Here is a 16,294-nt window from a genome sequence, read left to right as displayed (position 1 = left end):
TTTGTTAAACAATAGACTATGCTGAAACAGTTGGTGGTGATGCTGTGGAAGATGAAAACATCATCTAACAATATCCCATAGAATATCTACAACCGTTAACACCGCCCGGTCTTCCTCAGGCTGAATTACTGCTGAAAGAAGGATGTATTGTAATGTTATTGCATAATTCATGTATAAGTGATGGGCTATGCAATAGGACAAGATTAGTTGTATTCAAACTTGGTTGAACAATTCTGACATGTAAAATTTTAACAGGCAACAATAAAGGTAATGTAGTACATCTTCTGCAGATAACATTAGACACCAAAGGAGATCTTGATATGCCATTCTTATTGAAACATTTACAGTTTCCCATTAGAATAGCTTTTGCTATGACAATTAACAAATCAAAGGGACAACCATTCGAAAAATTTGGTTTATTTATTAGACAGAAAGAAATGATATTCACTAATGGGCAGCTATACATTTCGTTGTCATGATGTAACTCCAAACACGGAATCAATATTCAATGTGATATTGTTGAAAAATGTATTCCAAATATTGTTTTCACTGAAGTTTTACAGTAAAAGTGTACGTTAAAAAAGTATTTGTGTATTAATTTCAAAGCCAAACAGATTGAAAATGTATAACGCAACGAATACCTCTAACGCAACATGAAACATAATTTTCTTTCAATTTATTATGTTTTACTATTTTTTTATTATGGTTAATTACTTGCTCTAATGTAAAATAGTTAGGTCTATTATGCATATGTAACAATTTCCATGAAAACAACAATCTGTTTAAATTGTACATCCACTTCCCCACATGCAAGTGGCAGACCTGCGAAATGACTAGTGTGTAGCGCCAGCTCAGGGGTTGGTGAGGGAAGCGAGCATGGGGGCAGAGCTCCCCATTAATAGTAAAGATCTTGTTTATCTCTTTTAAATACAGAAGTTGGACTAATTTATGTAATAAGCAACTAAAACCACTTATTAAGTGACATATAATTTTTGCAGATTTCAGTTTTCATGTAAATCCCTGAATATGGAGGCCTTACTCTACTTATTTTTTCAGGCTAATGCTAGGAGGAAATTGGATTGTGCCTTAAGATCTTGTTAAGTATGCTGCTAAAGATTAACATTAAGTTTGAAAAGATCTTTTAAGATGATGTGTACTTTTAACTCTCAGGCATGTGAATTGATACTAGGCTCTTAAACAGAAGTGTTTAAAGTTGAAATTGCCTGCCAAGGCACTTTTTGGAAATGCTATACTCATGCTTACGTTAATCTAAAAGTCCAAGATCTTTAGCAAGTGACTCAATACAACATTTTTTCTTATGTGTTTAAAGACGTTAGTAATTACAGTTACAGCTTATATAGCATCTGTCAAATAATACAAAGAGTACACAACCCGTTTCACCCTATTTGGGGCTCCTCTGGTGTACACACTTTTGCTTCCCCTTGTGGTTATCAAACTTCTGACATTGCGCCACTGCAGCTGGTTTGCTTATTTGCGGATGTCTTCCAACTGGCTGACCAACCACAAGGATTACCTGGTAGGAAGCCACCTAAATAATTGGATTGTGATTCAGAACTAAGTATGTAATAGTGTACCGTGGCACAAATTTTAAAAAATCTCTGTGAACTGGGGAAATTCCTAAAGCTTGGAGTCTAACAAATATTTTATCCTCTTGCCTAAGGCAGAGAGGTGTCTCTGAGGCTAAGGATTTGCAGTGGCATCTGGAAGGTTCCTGTTTTCAAATCTTGTTATTGCCAGAAGGGTTCTTACTCCATTAGGCCCTTCAGCAAAGCCCTTAACCGGACAGTTGCTACAGGGATGCTGTACAATGGCTGAACCTAAACTCTGACCCCCAAAAGGACACGCCAAAAGACAATTCCCCCTTAGGAATTAACAAAGTATATCAAATCAAATAAACAGGGTGATCAGGCTGATCCCAGTAACTACTGTATAGGCCAAGAGCATGCATCACAGTTACTGTTTTTGAAGCAATTATTAAGGAAAAGATCCAGCAGCACATGACTAGAACAGGAATATTAACAATTACTCAAAACAGGTTTAGACAAGGAAGGTTGTTTTGCTAATACACTGTCATTCTATGTATTGTTCTAGTAACAAATGCATTACAATTAGAGCATTGTCCATCTTCTGAATCTTCTGTATATGTGGGAACTCCTTCACTGAGCTGAGCAAGCGTCTGAACTTGCCAAGGCATTATGCCGTTGCTCCTGACTTGTGTTGTATCAAGCTGGTGTGCTATTTTGGCCCTTCAGGGTTTTGGCTTTGTGAACTGGAGCATAGCAGCACATTGTGGTCTGACTTCGAAGGGAGCAGACACCCAAATTCTATGCAATATTGCACGTTGTCTCCTACTCTGTTGTTGAAGTATATATACTGTATATAAATGTGATCAACAATCCACAGAGGATAAAACCCCTTCAGATTTGTTCATATAGGAGTAAGAATAAGACAACAGAATGGAGAGTACTGCATGTACTCAAGGAGGCAACTTCATAAGTATGTTGTCACACACGTGTGAATAGGAGGCAGCTGAAGGGCTTGGAGATGAATGGTAATACATCTGCCCAAGTGGTGGCGGGGTGCACTAACGCTCTTTCTAAGTTCCCTGCAGGCCTTTCCTGGGAAATCCCACCAGGAGCCACCGCCTCGACTCGGGACACCCCACTTCTGGTCCCGGCCCCGAGGACAACATCAGTTCCGGTCCCGGCCCTGAGGACGACATCACTTTCCCCAGACTTCCAACAAAGCCTCACTCCTTTTCCCTGGAATTGAGTTCTGTTTTGGACTCTGTCTCGTAAACTTGAATCAACCTTAAGACATTTACTTTTTGCAGCCAGGGTACAGAATCATACGGGTGGCTGCCCCAAACCTTCCCATGTCTCTTGTCTCTTCATATCACAATGTCTACTTTGAGCGTCACAGAACTTCCGTCTTTCCACATCATTTCTGCTAGCGGTCTTCATTTGCATTAAGCATCTGCCACACCTTTCTACCTGACTCCATCACTTCCTTTGCAGCACTCAATAAAAAAAAACGATGTGGTCTCTAAGGATAGTCTACCTGTAAAGCATTATTGTTGACAAATATGAACAAATAAAACATGTGCCAGCTAATTTTCATTTTTCAGTCATGTCACTAAATCTCAGTCAGATTCATCAAGGTGTTTTTTGGGATTAGCTTTTGTATTGGAGTGCAGGCTACCCCTAAATATTAATTTGTCAAAAGTGGATACCTACTGCCCTAGATGTACCACCTTGCCAAATTTCAGCTTTTTAGCTCCACAGAAAATAGTCTTTTTGTTGATGAATGAGTGAGCGAGTCAACTTTGCATTATACAGATAGATATGAGTATCATATACATGATGAAATTGTACAAGCTGACTGTTAACTCTTTTATGTATCCATCCATCCATCCATTTTCTAACCTGCTGAATTCGAATACAGGGTCACGGGGGTCTGCTGGAGCCAATCCCAGCCAACACAGGGCGCAAGGCAGGAGCCAATCCTGGGCAGGGTGCCAACCCACCGCAGGACACACACAAACACCAAGCACACACTAGGGACAATTTAGAATCGCCAATCCACCTAACCTGCATGTCTTTGGACTGTGGGAGGAAACTGGAGCGCCCGGAGGAAACCCACGCAGACACGGGGAGAACATGCAAGCTCCACGCATGGAGGACCCGGGAAGCAAACCCAGGTCTCCTAACTGCGAGGCAGCAGCGCTACCACTGAGCCACCGTTCCGCCCCCTTTTATGTATCCTGTTGATAAAAAATATTTTATGAAAATGTGGTAATTTAAAAATGTAACAGTACTGTAGAACAGGTGTTTTTCTTCCCTGTTTTCTATTATTGTCTCTTCTCATGGAACAAAAGATCCTAAGCTTGTTGCAAAAGTTTTTTTTTTGGGGACCAGAGGAGTGATTAAATTCAGGTGTCAGACATACTTAAAAACAGTTTTCATGGTTTGTTAATAAATATTCCCACCACAGCTAAAAAAAAGTTAAACTTTAAATCCAAGAAATTTATAATATGTGCTCATTGTTGGAAACATATAAGGAAATATAGGAATGATTTATGATTAAAAATGTACTGACTAAAAATGAAGCAGAAAAAAGGGTCACTGGAAATAAATAACTAAATAAATAACATTTGCGTGGTCATAATGTGTAGAGCCAGTTCCAGCAGTATGTGGTGTAAGGTAAGAACAAGCCTGGAGGGGCTGCCAATTCACTGCAGGGCCCACTCACACTCACATGGGGTAATCTGAATTAGCCAAATATGCTAATTTTCCATAAAGTTCACTGTTAAACTGCTATGTAAAACATATTTCATTAAACAAATAAGCACAGATAAACAATGGATGCAGGCTGTGCTACCAGGATGTCAACAGGAAAAAAAAATGCTTATAGCTGTATCAGATTGTCTCTTCTCTCAATTCTTCAACAGGGAGCTACAAATGAAACATCTCCTGAGGACAGTGGCCAGATTACTTGATCTATATCCAGAGGCAATGTAATCTAAAAGCTTTCATATTTTGCATTGTGAACAGGATTTGAGATGCTTTTGTCTTCCTCAGTTTGCATAAAGTGAAGTCTTTTCATGTAAATCTGCTCATCTTCATGCTGGAATGCTTACTACAAATGGAAAATGGTATGGCTATGCTTAATGCTCTTGCATTCCCTTACCTTTTTTTTGCATTAAAAACCACACAGTACTTTACTTTAGAATTTTTTCTATGATTGATAAGAAGCTTTGCACAGTAACATTACAATATTTTTGTGGACAGGTTCAGCATGATGGTCCAACCTCACCCTCATGAATCATAGCAGTGACACACAAGAGTCCAGGACTGCCTAGAATCTGCATTGCTAAAGAAATTCAGTCCATAATGAAGTTGAGATGTGAGAATCAAGATTTCATGACCCAAGGATCTACTGAAAAATGAAGATCAACATCCATCCAGCTGAATCCTAACTACAGGGTCACGGGGGTCTGCTGGAGCCAATCCCAGCCAACAAAGGGCACAAAACAAAACCCGGGCAGAGCACCAGCCCACTGCAGGGCACACACAAGGGACAATTTCGGATTTCCAACACACCTAACCTGCATGTCTTTGGACTGTGGGAGGAAACCGGAGCACCCGGAGGAAACCCACGCAGACACGGGGAGAACATGCCAACTCCACGCAGGGAGGACCCGGAAAGTGAACCAGGGTCTCTTAACTGCGAGGCAACAGTGCTACCACTGCGCCACCGTGCCGCCCCAGATCAACATACACAGTGAATTAAAGAGGGAGAAATAAACCAAGAGCCATTTATATGCAAAGCAGTAAAGAGTGATGAATGGTTTCTTATTTGCTTTTATTTTTTAGCTACTTCTTTTTTAATGCCTTTTATTATACCTAAATAACAGAGACAAGACAGGTTAAGGTAAGGCAGATTTGATGTGCATATTTCCTCAAAAATTGTTATAAGATGCATATCAAGCCTCTACTATTTTCTCAGATAATTCTTATTAAAGTTGTATGGCACAAGGAAGAAGAATTTCTGGAGCAATTTGTGTGGGCAGTGGCACAGTGGGTAGCACTGCTGCCTTGCAGTTAGGAGACCTAGGTTCACGTCCCAGGTCCTCCCTGCGTGGAGCTTGCATGTTCTCCCCGTGTCTGCGTGGGTTCCCTCCGAGTGCGCCAGTTTCCTCCCACAGTCCAAAGACATGCAGGTTAGGTGTATTGGCGATTCTAAATTGTCCCTGGTGTGTGTGGGCTGGCACCCTGCCCAGGGTTTGATTCCTGCCTTGCGCCCTCTTTTGGCTGGGATTGGCTCCAGCAGACCCCCGTGACCCTGTAGTTAGGATATAGCAGGTTGGATATTGGATGGATTTGTGTGGGTTTTCAAAGTGATTATCCTTCCTGATTTACAGAAGTGAAGTTCTACATGTAATGGATGTCTGTCATCACTTGAGATGATTTCCAGTTTCTTTAACATTATCCTCTGACACAGACTTACCAAATCAATCAGCCCCAATATCTTTAGAAGCATGCTTAGTAATCTGCTGGAACTTTTTAAAATATTGATTCATTAGACTACCAAATCAGGCAATGAAACTGCAACTGATCATACTACGATAAAAAGACAACATGAGGCCCTTGTCTACTTTAAATTGTTTGAGTTTACAGAGAAGACATATGCACTGATTGCATTTAGAGAATATTTTTTTTGTATTTGTATTCCAGTTACGATTGTTACTTCCTAAGTATTTATATTCACGTACTATTTCTATCTCCTTCCTCGGTACAACAATGGGTGAACATACAGATTTCTATCTCTTGAAATCAAATGTCATTTCTTTGGTCTTTTTGACCGTCAGAGCAATATAGTTCCAGTTTACTATACAGTAAAGTTGATTTAAATAATGGCTTCCATTCTTCCCAGATATGTGTCCTGTGAACAAGGTGTCCTCGGCATACTTGATAATGGAGCAGTGGTCATTGTTCTGCCTCAGGTCACTCGTGTACATCCATCCATCCATTTTCTAACCCGCTGAATCCGAATACAGGGTCACGGGGGTCTGCTGCAGCCAATCCCAGCCAACACAGGGCACAAGGCAGGAACCAATCCTGGGCAGGGTGCCAACCCACCGCAGCACTCGTGTAAAGTACAGAGTAAATAGTAATGGTAATAACCTGCCAGCTACCTGTATTTGAATGAATGCCTTTTTAAAAAAGTGTTCAGAACTTTGGGGATCTGTGAATGATTTAAAGGAAAGTTCTGAATCCATAGTGTAATAACTGGGTGACCATTCATACTGTTCAATTTCTTAATCACTATGTGAGGCTGGACACTATTGAACATTGAAGAAAGATCCCAAAATAGTGCTCTGACATATAAACCAGGCTGATCAAGAAAGGTGTAGATTTGAGATAAAATAACAAGCTTCTGTTTGCACAGTAAGCAAATTGGTTGTTATCTTGAAAGGGCATTGTCTCGGTCATTAAAATGTTTTTAACCAATTGGAATAGAGGAGAGTGCCACTGATCTGTAGTCATTCAAACAGCCTGGCCTGGAAATCTTAGAAACTGTGATAATGATTGATTGAGTCCACAGCTTGGGTACACAGGTCAGAGACCAGTTAAAAAGCAAATGAAAAACTGGAGAGAGCTGCTTAAAGTAGGACTTAATATGCCACCTAGCCCCAAAGTCCTGTTTGTTTTAACCTGCCGCAAGCCTTTCTCCACTTCAGTTAACCTGACCTCCTTAACAACAGTGTTCCTGGTGTTTTTATAAAGCATCTCCTTTACATCTGCATTTTGGATACTGAAATCACTTGTTTCAAATCTGGTAAAAAAGTTATTAAGTTCATCTGATAAACACTTATGGTCTTCGTCTACTGGAAAGTTCACACTCTTTTAGAATCCAGTCCTGTGGTTGCTTTTAGGCCATTCCAAACCTGCTTTGGATTGTTATCATTAAACCACCTCTTAACTTTTTGCCTATGCATCTTTTTATTTTGTTTAATTAACCTGTTAATCCTTTGCTGTAAAATTATTTTTTCTTCTGTCTTATTTTCTTGATAAGCATGTTTTTCCAATCGTAATGCTTTACTCTCTTTAGTGATCCATGGCTTACTGTTGGGGTATACCTTGACAGTTCTTTCCTTAATTATCTCATGGAATTTCATGCATTCACTTACAGTGTATATAGCCTCGTTCAGTGACTGTGAGGATGTCAGGACAGGAGAAGCATTCCTGCAGTTTTTCTCAGTTTTTCTACACTGTAATTGCACCAGTTTTGTGTTTTTCTTGTTTCGGTTTCTGTTTGTTCTTCGGTAGTAGAATAACGATATGGTCAGGGCTGCTCTATGATGTGATGTGTAGACACAAGGGATGTTTCCATAACATTTGTCTAGTGTTTTGTCTCCTGTAGTACTGATTTTCACATACTGATGGTAATGCGGTCATACTGATTCCAGTTTACTTACATTAAAATCACCCTTCATAAGTTTGAAAGAGCCAGGTGATTTTGTTTCTAGTTTCTGTACAGTTTCAAGAATCATTTCAGCTGGAGCTCCCACATCACCATGCGGCAGGACGTAAACCACTGTCACAAATAATTGATTAAACTAGTATGGACGAGGTCTGATGATGACTAGTTGAATATTCGGTGTGTGCAGATGCGCTCTTTTACAATGATATTCTTGAACCACCTTTTGTTAAAGTAAAGACCCCCACCACTTGACCGCTTACCAGAAGCTGGGTTTCTGTCTTGCTGGATGCAAACCAATCCATCTACTTCAACAGCTGTATCTGAGTCAGTATTCTTTATTAATTTTATTGCAATCCATACAAATCAATCAAGTTTTTACAAAAAGAAAAATTGAGTTAAGGACAAATCGATCCCCACCCCTTAGACAGAGAGCAAGGCAAACGGCGTGACATTTAAGGCTTGTAAACGTACCTAAATTAATAAATTCTCTGTGATTTATGAGCTTATTTTAAAATATTACTGATTAGATCTTGCCATGTTTTGAAAAAGTCTGTACGGATCCTCTGTGTATTTGATATTTTCCAATTTCAAATACTATAACACATCATTTTCCCACTGACTTAAAAAAGGAGAGTTTGGGTTCTTCAAGTTTATCAGAATAAGTCTGCGTGCCAAAAGTGTAGTGAATGCAATCACAGTTTGTTTGTCCTTCTCCACTTTAAGCCCCTCTGGAAGAACCCCAAACACAGCTGTGAATGGGTTAGGAGGGATTGTGAGACCAAGGCTATCTGAAAGGTAATTAAAAATTTTGGTCCAGAATAATGTTAATTTGGTGCAGGCCCAGAACATGTGACCCAGGGAGGCTGGGACTTGGTTGCAGCGTTCGCAGGTTGGATCATGCCCTGGAAACATTTTGGAGAGTTTTAGTCGAGACAGATGTGCTCGATATATAATTTTGAGTTGTATAATTGTATGCTTTGCGCATATGGAGCTCAAGTGAATTCTCTGCATTGCTACTTTCCACTCCTTTTCTGATATATTAATTGAGAGATCTTTTTCCCAGTGTCCTTCCTCTTGGATCTTTGAAAGGGAGAGATTGTAAAATGATTTTATATATTGTAGAGATGGAGTCTAAGTCCTTGAGATTGAGCAATATTTTTTCCAGCATGGATGAGGGTGCAAGATAAGGAAAATCGGGAAGGTTCTGTTTAACAAAGTTCCTGATTTGAAGATAGTGAAAGAAATGTGTAGCTGGAATGTTAAATTTGGAATGTAATTGTTCATAGGATGCAAAGACGTTGTCTATATAAAGATTTCTAAGCAAGTTAATTCCAAATTTTTTCCAGATATTAAAAACTGTATTAGTATGCGAAGGTTGAAAGAGGTGGTTCTCTTGCAGAGGTGCCACAGATAAAAGCTTCTCCGTCTTAAAATGCTTTCTACATTGGTTCCATATTCTAAGTGAGTGAAGCACAATTGGGTTATTAGTATAGTGCCGATAATGTGTGTTTATTGGAGCACAAAGCAGGGAATACAAAGAAGTACTGCAGGATTTTACTTCTATTGCAGACCAAGCCTGTGTATGTTCTTCTATTTGTGTCCAGGTTCTTATCGCCTGTATATTTGCTGCCCTGTAATAAAACTGGAAGTTAGGTAGAGCCATGCCGCCTTCTGCCTTTTGTCTTTGTAGGGTCGCTCTTTGGATACGTGGATGTTTTGAATTCCAAATAAATTAGGTTATTGTTGAATCTAATTGCTTAAAGAATGATTTATTAATGTATATTGGAATGTTTTGAAATAAAAAAATGAGCTTAGGAAGAATATTCATCTTAACAGTGTTAATTCTTCCAGCTAGTGTGAGATGAAGGGTTGACCATCTATGCAAGTCTTGCTTAATTTTTTCCATTCAGACGGCGAAATTTTGTTGATAAAGAGCTTTATGTTTACTTGTGATGTTTACCCCTAGGTATTTAAACTGTTCTGCAATGATAAAAGGTAGGGTGTCTAATCTAATATTATATGCTTGAGAATTCACTGGAAAGAGTACACTTTTATTCAGATTAATTCTGAGACCAGAGATCTTTTGAAATTTATTTTAAACAAATAGATCAGACAGTAGATTATTAATCCTTGCCATATCATTAACGGCCATGACTCACTATTATGTATCAGAATAGTCCCGGGATCAGCTTTCTTAATTCCTTTTCTGCTTCTTCCTTGCTAGCGAAAACATAGAATTGACCCTGCAATTCCATTTTCAGTTTGGCCGGATATAGGAGGCTGTATTTGACGTTGGCTTGCCGTAACCGCTGTTTAATGTTGTAGAAAGCTGCACGTTTATTAGCTGTTTCTGGAGAGAAGTTAGGGAAGATACGAATGTGGTTATTTTCATATATAATCTCTTGCTTGTTTCTAAGGAGTGCCATCACCTCTAGCTTAAATGATAATCTTTCAAAGCGAATAATAAAATATCTGGGTCGAACGGTATTTGATCCGCGTACGCGGTAAGCCGCTGCTATCTCAGAATCTGCTTTAAAGTCCTCCCCGATTATTTTAGAAAAAAGTTCAGCTGCGAATTTCACAGGGTTTGGACTTTCTCGATTCTCAGGCAGACCTTCAATTCTGACATTACTCCTTCTGCTTCCATCTTCCAAAGCAGCCAGTCTGTCTCTGAGTTTTTTGCATTTGGAGCTCACATTTACTGCTTTTTCTTCAGCACTGGCAGCTAAATTTTCGGCTATTTCAATCCGAGTCGTGAATGTCTCCTTGAGATCCTCCACTTGATCAGTAAGCGTGCTCAGTTTAACCGAGTTTTCCTGAATGTGCTCTTCAATTTTACCCAGCACCTGTCGCAGCTTCAGTTGCAGTTCCTGTCGCAGCCTTTCATTTGCCTGTTGCAGCCTTTCATTTGCCTGTTGCAACTCCTGTCTCAGTTTCTCATTTGCCTTTACCCTTGCCTTCTCATTTGCCTTCTCGCTTTTCTTTATATCTTGCATGAGCTCAGAAAACATCACCTTCAGTTCAGACAGTTCAATTGTGCTTACTTATACTATAGGTGAAACGGGAGGCTCTACTATAGCTGGTGTCCCTGCTGTTCCTGGCTCGTGTGGAGTAATTGAAACCGCTGACTGCAAGACCTTTTCTAGTTTCAGGTGATCTTCTCTGATCGGCCTGCTATCGAGACCTGCACTTACGATCGTACATTCGCTCCCCTTTTCGCTCTCAGCTGGCGACAATGTAGCGGACCGTGGTCCTGAGGAATCTGTACTTTCTCCCATCTGATCCAGGTCTGTCTCTGAAAGGCCATATCTTGAACTAGGGCTTGCTGATCTTAGCTTGGGTGCAGCTTTAGTTTTCGATTCTTTCAGACCCCCTTTCTTGTTGGCCATGTTTATATATGCTTACATATACTGTAGCAGTGCCCCTCGGGTTGAATAAATACAGGAAATCTCAGGATAATAAGCAGATAATATGAAAAATAACACCGCTGCTAGTGGAGCTCCACTTCAGACGTCCATCTCTGGCATCGGACGAGACCCTAGCCTAAATCAGTATTCTTAAGCCAGGTCCCAGTAAAGTACATCAGACAGCTTTCACACTACTCGTGGAGTTATCTCACAGATGTTCTCAGCTCGACCAGTTTAACTTTCATTTTTGCCTACCTATTTAAACCACCTTACCCTAGGAGTCCTTGTCAATCTGAATCAAGCCCTCAACTGGAACAAAGTTCTCAGAGAGCATAGATTTCACATCGACATAATACCCATACCAACGGTATCAGAAATGCTCATCAAGAAGTTAGGATGGCGCTATAACTCATGCCTTAAAGACTGAGACCAGATTAAACCAATTAAGGAAGAAACCATCAAAGACCATGGTAATATAGACAAGACCTTACTACCAGAGAAGGTGAAACTTTGGTACCTCAAGTTTGGATTGCTCCTCCGTTTGATGTGGCCTGCGACAATTTATGAGGTTCCTATTACCAAAGTTGAGAAGCTGAAGAGAACAATCAGTACATACATCAAGAAATGGCTTGAACTTCCGCAATGCATCAGTAATGTCGGGCTGTATAGGAATGGAGATCTGGAACTGCCTATCGCCAGCCTTACTGAAGAATATAAATGCTCCAACGTAAGGCTGGACAAAATCCAGACAGAAACTCAGAACACCATAATATGAGTAGCAGCACCCAGAGCGATAGCAAGGAGAAAGTGGCATCTATCTGACGTGTTTTAGCAGGCATAGTCTACCCTTGGGCATCCAGATATGGTGGGACAAGCACAGTTTGGAAGAGGTGTATTTGGATTAGGTACAAGCAGTCCCACATGGCACAGAGCAACTCCTGCCCAGGAGGAGGCAGATTGATGTACAAAGACAGTCACACAAGCAAAATAGTGCCAATGGACAAGATGGGAGAACCTTGAACACTGGAGGTTTACTTGGAAGGATTTTTGGGAAATGGACAGAGCCAGACTTAGTTTCATTATGAGAGCCATCTATGATGTTCTTCACAATCCCAAGAACTTGAGCCAGTGGTGTTGGTAAGATCCCTCTTTCCCACAACACCCTGGCTTTCCATAAACTATAGTCTTTGTACCAGAATCAAGAGTCACAATGAAGGCAACTAGAGGAGAAGAACTGTCTCTTTGGTATAACCTGGGACTGGAAAATGAAAGGTGAACTAGACCAGAAGCTCACCTTCCCACCATGACTATAAATACCAGTCACTAAGGTGATTTTCAAGCCTACTGAATCCAAAGCACAGTCCTCCAAGCCTATCCTTGAAGCAACGGGGCTAAGGAGGTAATCAACCCTGGATGGGCCACCAATGTATTGTGGTGTCTAAATGAATGTCAGTTAATTCTAAATCAGTTACCCTGTAAATGCTCTAGAAAGTCAATGATGATATTTTGATTTTTTTTCATTGTAATTGCATTGCAAATTTTCAGACAAAAATCACACTTTAGAAACTTTACACCCCTGTTTATGGACAAACAATAAATATAAAAGTTTGGACATGCCAATATCTCACTTCTTGCTTTCTTTTATGCTCTTCCATAATTGCAACTGGAGTTAAAGCACATCTCTGGTTTGATACTATTAGCAATAAGCAAAATGATTAGTGTAAATTGAATTTTCAGTGAAACTCAGTGTTCCACCATAAAAAAAATGAAAAAATAAATTATGTTTTGCTTCCAGTGAAATTCATATAATTTACAAAAAATGAAGTTCTATGTCTAAATGCATTTCCATGCAATAATTCCACATGCAGGCACCTGTCACTTAGTATTTTGCATTAATGGATATCTCAAACTATTCTTTGTGACATAAAATGGGTTTTGTTTTAGACTGCCATAAAGCTGAGCAAGGTGTAACCATTTTCAAGGGAGTATACGTTTTTTTTAACCTGTCTACATTGTGGAGTGCAGGTGTTTATCACTGCAGCACTAGGTTATACAGGCAGTCTCTGGGTTACGAACGAGATAGGGACTGTAGGTTTGTACTTAAGTTGAATTTGTATGTAAGTCGGAACAGGTACATTATTTTAATAAATGCTATTGTTGACCGACTGTAACCAAGTGCTCTACCAATGAATGATGGATTTTCACCTCTCTCTGACCTTTATATTTCTACTTTATTTTCAATGGTGATAGTTTTTCTCTTCTTTACTGTATCACCAGCACTTGCATCAGATTTGTGTTTCAGAGTTGAAGGGTGAAGACAAAAGGTTAAGATGAGCTCTTCTGCACAGCACTGTACACGCTATCACAGCAGGAAGGCACCAGTCGTCAACAAGTCTGATGTACTGACAAGAGACAACTTCTTGCTATGTGTGTAACAGTACAAGCAGGCTTGCTATTGAGAATGAATGGGTGCGGCAAGGGGCGGTTTATCTCCAGCCCACCTCACAGTCACTTCTACTACAGTATGCTGCCTGCAGTGTCTGTCCACCGAGACCGAAGATGGTGTGGCCAAAGGCAGGTAGTGAATCACCCACCATGACCCCCATTAAACAGGCAGCCACCTGAGGCACACTACAATGCTGCCCCTCGCCACCCCATTCACCCTCAATGGCCTCCATTCAGCCACAACCAGGTCATCGCTTGCAGCATTACCAGCCGCCTACCAAGAATGAACGGGGCAGCCATGTGTGGTGGGCAGGCAGTGAAATGCCCCCATCCGATCCATCCAGCCTGTGTCCAGTCAGGAGCAGTAGCTGCGACAGCATGGTGGGCAGGCAGCAAACTGCCCCATCAAGCCTCCGTCCTGCACACAAGCAATAACTCCCCAGTGATGGCCCCAGTGACTATGGACCACGGGTCACCACTTGCCGCCGGGAGCCGCCCAAGGGATATTACACCGCGTGAGCAGTGAAATCGCCCCCCTCCAGCCTCCGTCCAGCCACCACTTGCAGCATCCCTAGGCCGAAGATGACGGAGCGGCAGTTACTGAGGTACATGTGTCGCAGCTGTGGCCCCGTTCGTAAGTCGTAGTTCGGATGTCCGTAACCTGGGGACTACCTGTATTTTTTTTAATAAATAAATAGATAAATAAAGCATTTATGTAATAGACTTTTGGTATTTTTGTCATACATATTTCCTCCAAAGAAGCACAGACAGATATAGCATGTAGTTTTATGATCTGGTATTATTTCTCAGCACTGGGGGTGACCGGACAGGACTAAAACTAATTGTTTCCCTGTTCCACTTAGTGTGTGTCTAGGCCTCTAGCTTTAGATAGATAGATAGATAGATAGATAGATAGATAGATAGATAGATAGATAGATAGATAGATAGATAGATAGATAGATACTTTATTAATCCCAAGGGGAAATTCACATTTAATGCATTTAATTGGCACCACAATGTAAAAGTACTGTGAAATATGATTAGGATTATGTAATAGTAAATTCCATATCTGGCTTATATATTTTTCAGCTTGATTTCAATTCCTTCAGTTTTACAACTACACAATTACATATAAATACTGATTAAAATCAACTTGTAGTACCAAAAGCTGCTATGAGTAGCTTTCTGTACAATCTGCACCGTTATTTTAAGTTGTGTTTGTTAGGCAATGCAAGTTATTGATGCTTTATATTACGCACAAGCTCCCTTTTTATACTGTACATAGAGGTGTAAACATTATACTAAACAGGTCAATAGCTGGCCTCTATAAGGGCACGGCAGCAGTTCAAGCACAGGACTGGCCAGTGGCTCACATCACAATACAGTACACACAATGCTCTGACCTCAATCTTCAGGTGTCACTTTTTGACATGTAAATACCACATTTACTAAAGTATTCTGATTCTTCTTTGTATTCAACGAGCCATTAGTATTTCTATAACATTACATGTAATAGCTTGAAAAGTCATTTAGCACAGTGACAAGTTCAAAAACTTGACTGAGGACACATTGATTAGTTTCAGGTTTATTTGGGTTCGCCTAACTAATCTTCTCAAGTGTGACAATTGTGGAAGACGAATGTTCTCTTCGTTCCCTTGTACTAATTCATGTCTGAGAAGTAAGCTTTACAAAACCATGTAATAGCATGCTTTGTTTTAGCAAACAGAAAAATATTTGTGCAAAGGACTCAAGGTCTGAGCATTCCACACATGAGTCTGCCTTATCACGTTTTCCCTTAGCTTACATCTGAACGGAGCCAAGAAATCAAGTTTTACAAGGGATGTTAAAGGGGCTAAAGGTTTGTGTATAATAAATGTGTTGACTGTTGCATTTTATAATGATATTAAATCACACGTTCTAGGGGTATAAAACTGGACCCCACCCAACAGACGGGGTTCAGAAGAGCCCTGACGCTGTCATGTATATTTGATTGTCTGCTTTTCTGAAACTTTTCTCACCGTGACTCTGAAAATAAAGCTGCTTTATAACCACACCTGCTGTCGGGTCTGAGTTTTCGTCGACACAATGAATTCTCAAAGTTATGAACAAGTACGAACAAAATTAGTGGAGACTACATCTGCTGTGCAAGTAAAGGATTTATCTCTTATATAATCAAAGTGGGATTAAAACTTCCATCTTACTACCTTCACCAAAGACACCAAAATTATGACCGTCACTGTCAATTATTCCTTTATTTAAAAAGTGTGGTTGGGCAAATTCAAATAACTATGGGCCAGTAAGCTTAATGTGAATCACAGGTAAATTAATGGAAAGAATTATTAAGGGTAAGATTGAGCAACACATGACAAGGACAGGAGTTATTCTGAACAGTCAGCATGGGTTCAGAAGAGGGAGGTCGTGGTTTACTAGCTTGC

The sequence above is a fragment of the Polypterus senegalus genome, chromosome 1 (genome assembly GCF_016835505.1).
Source record: "Polypterus senegalus isolate Bchr_013 chromosome 1, ASM1683550v1, whole genome shotgun sequence".
Taxonomy (NCBI): Eukaryota; Metazoa; Chordata; class Cladistia; order Polypteriformes; family Polypteridae; genus Polypterus; species Polypterus senegalus.
Note: the sequence above shows the minus strand (reverse complement) of the source record.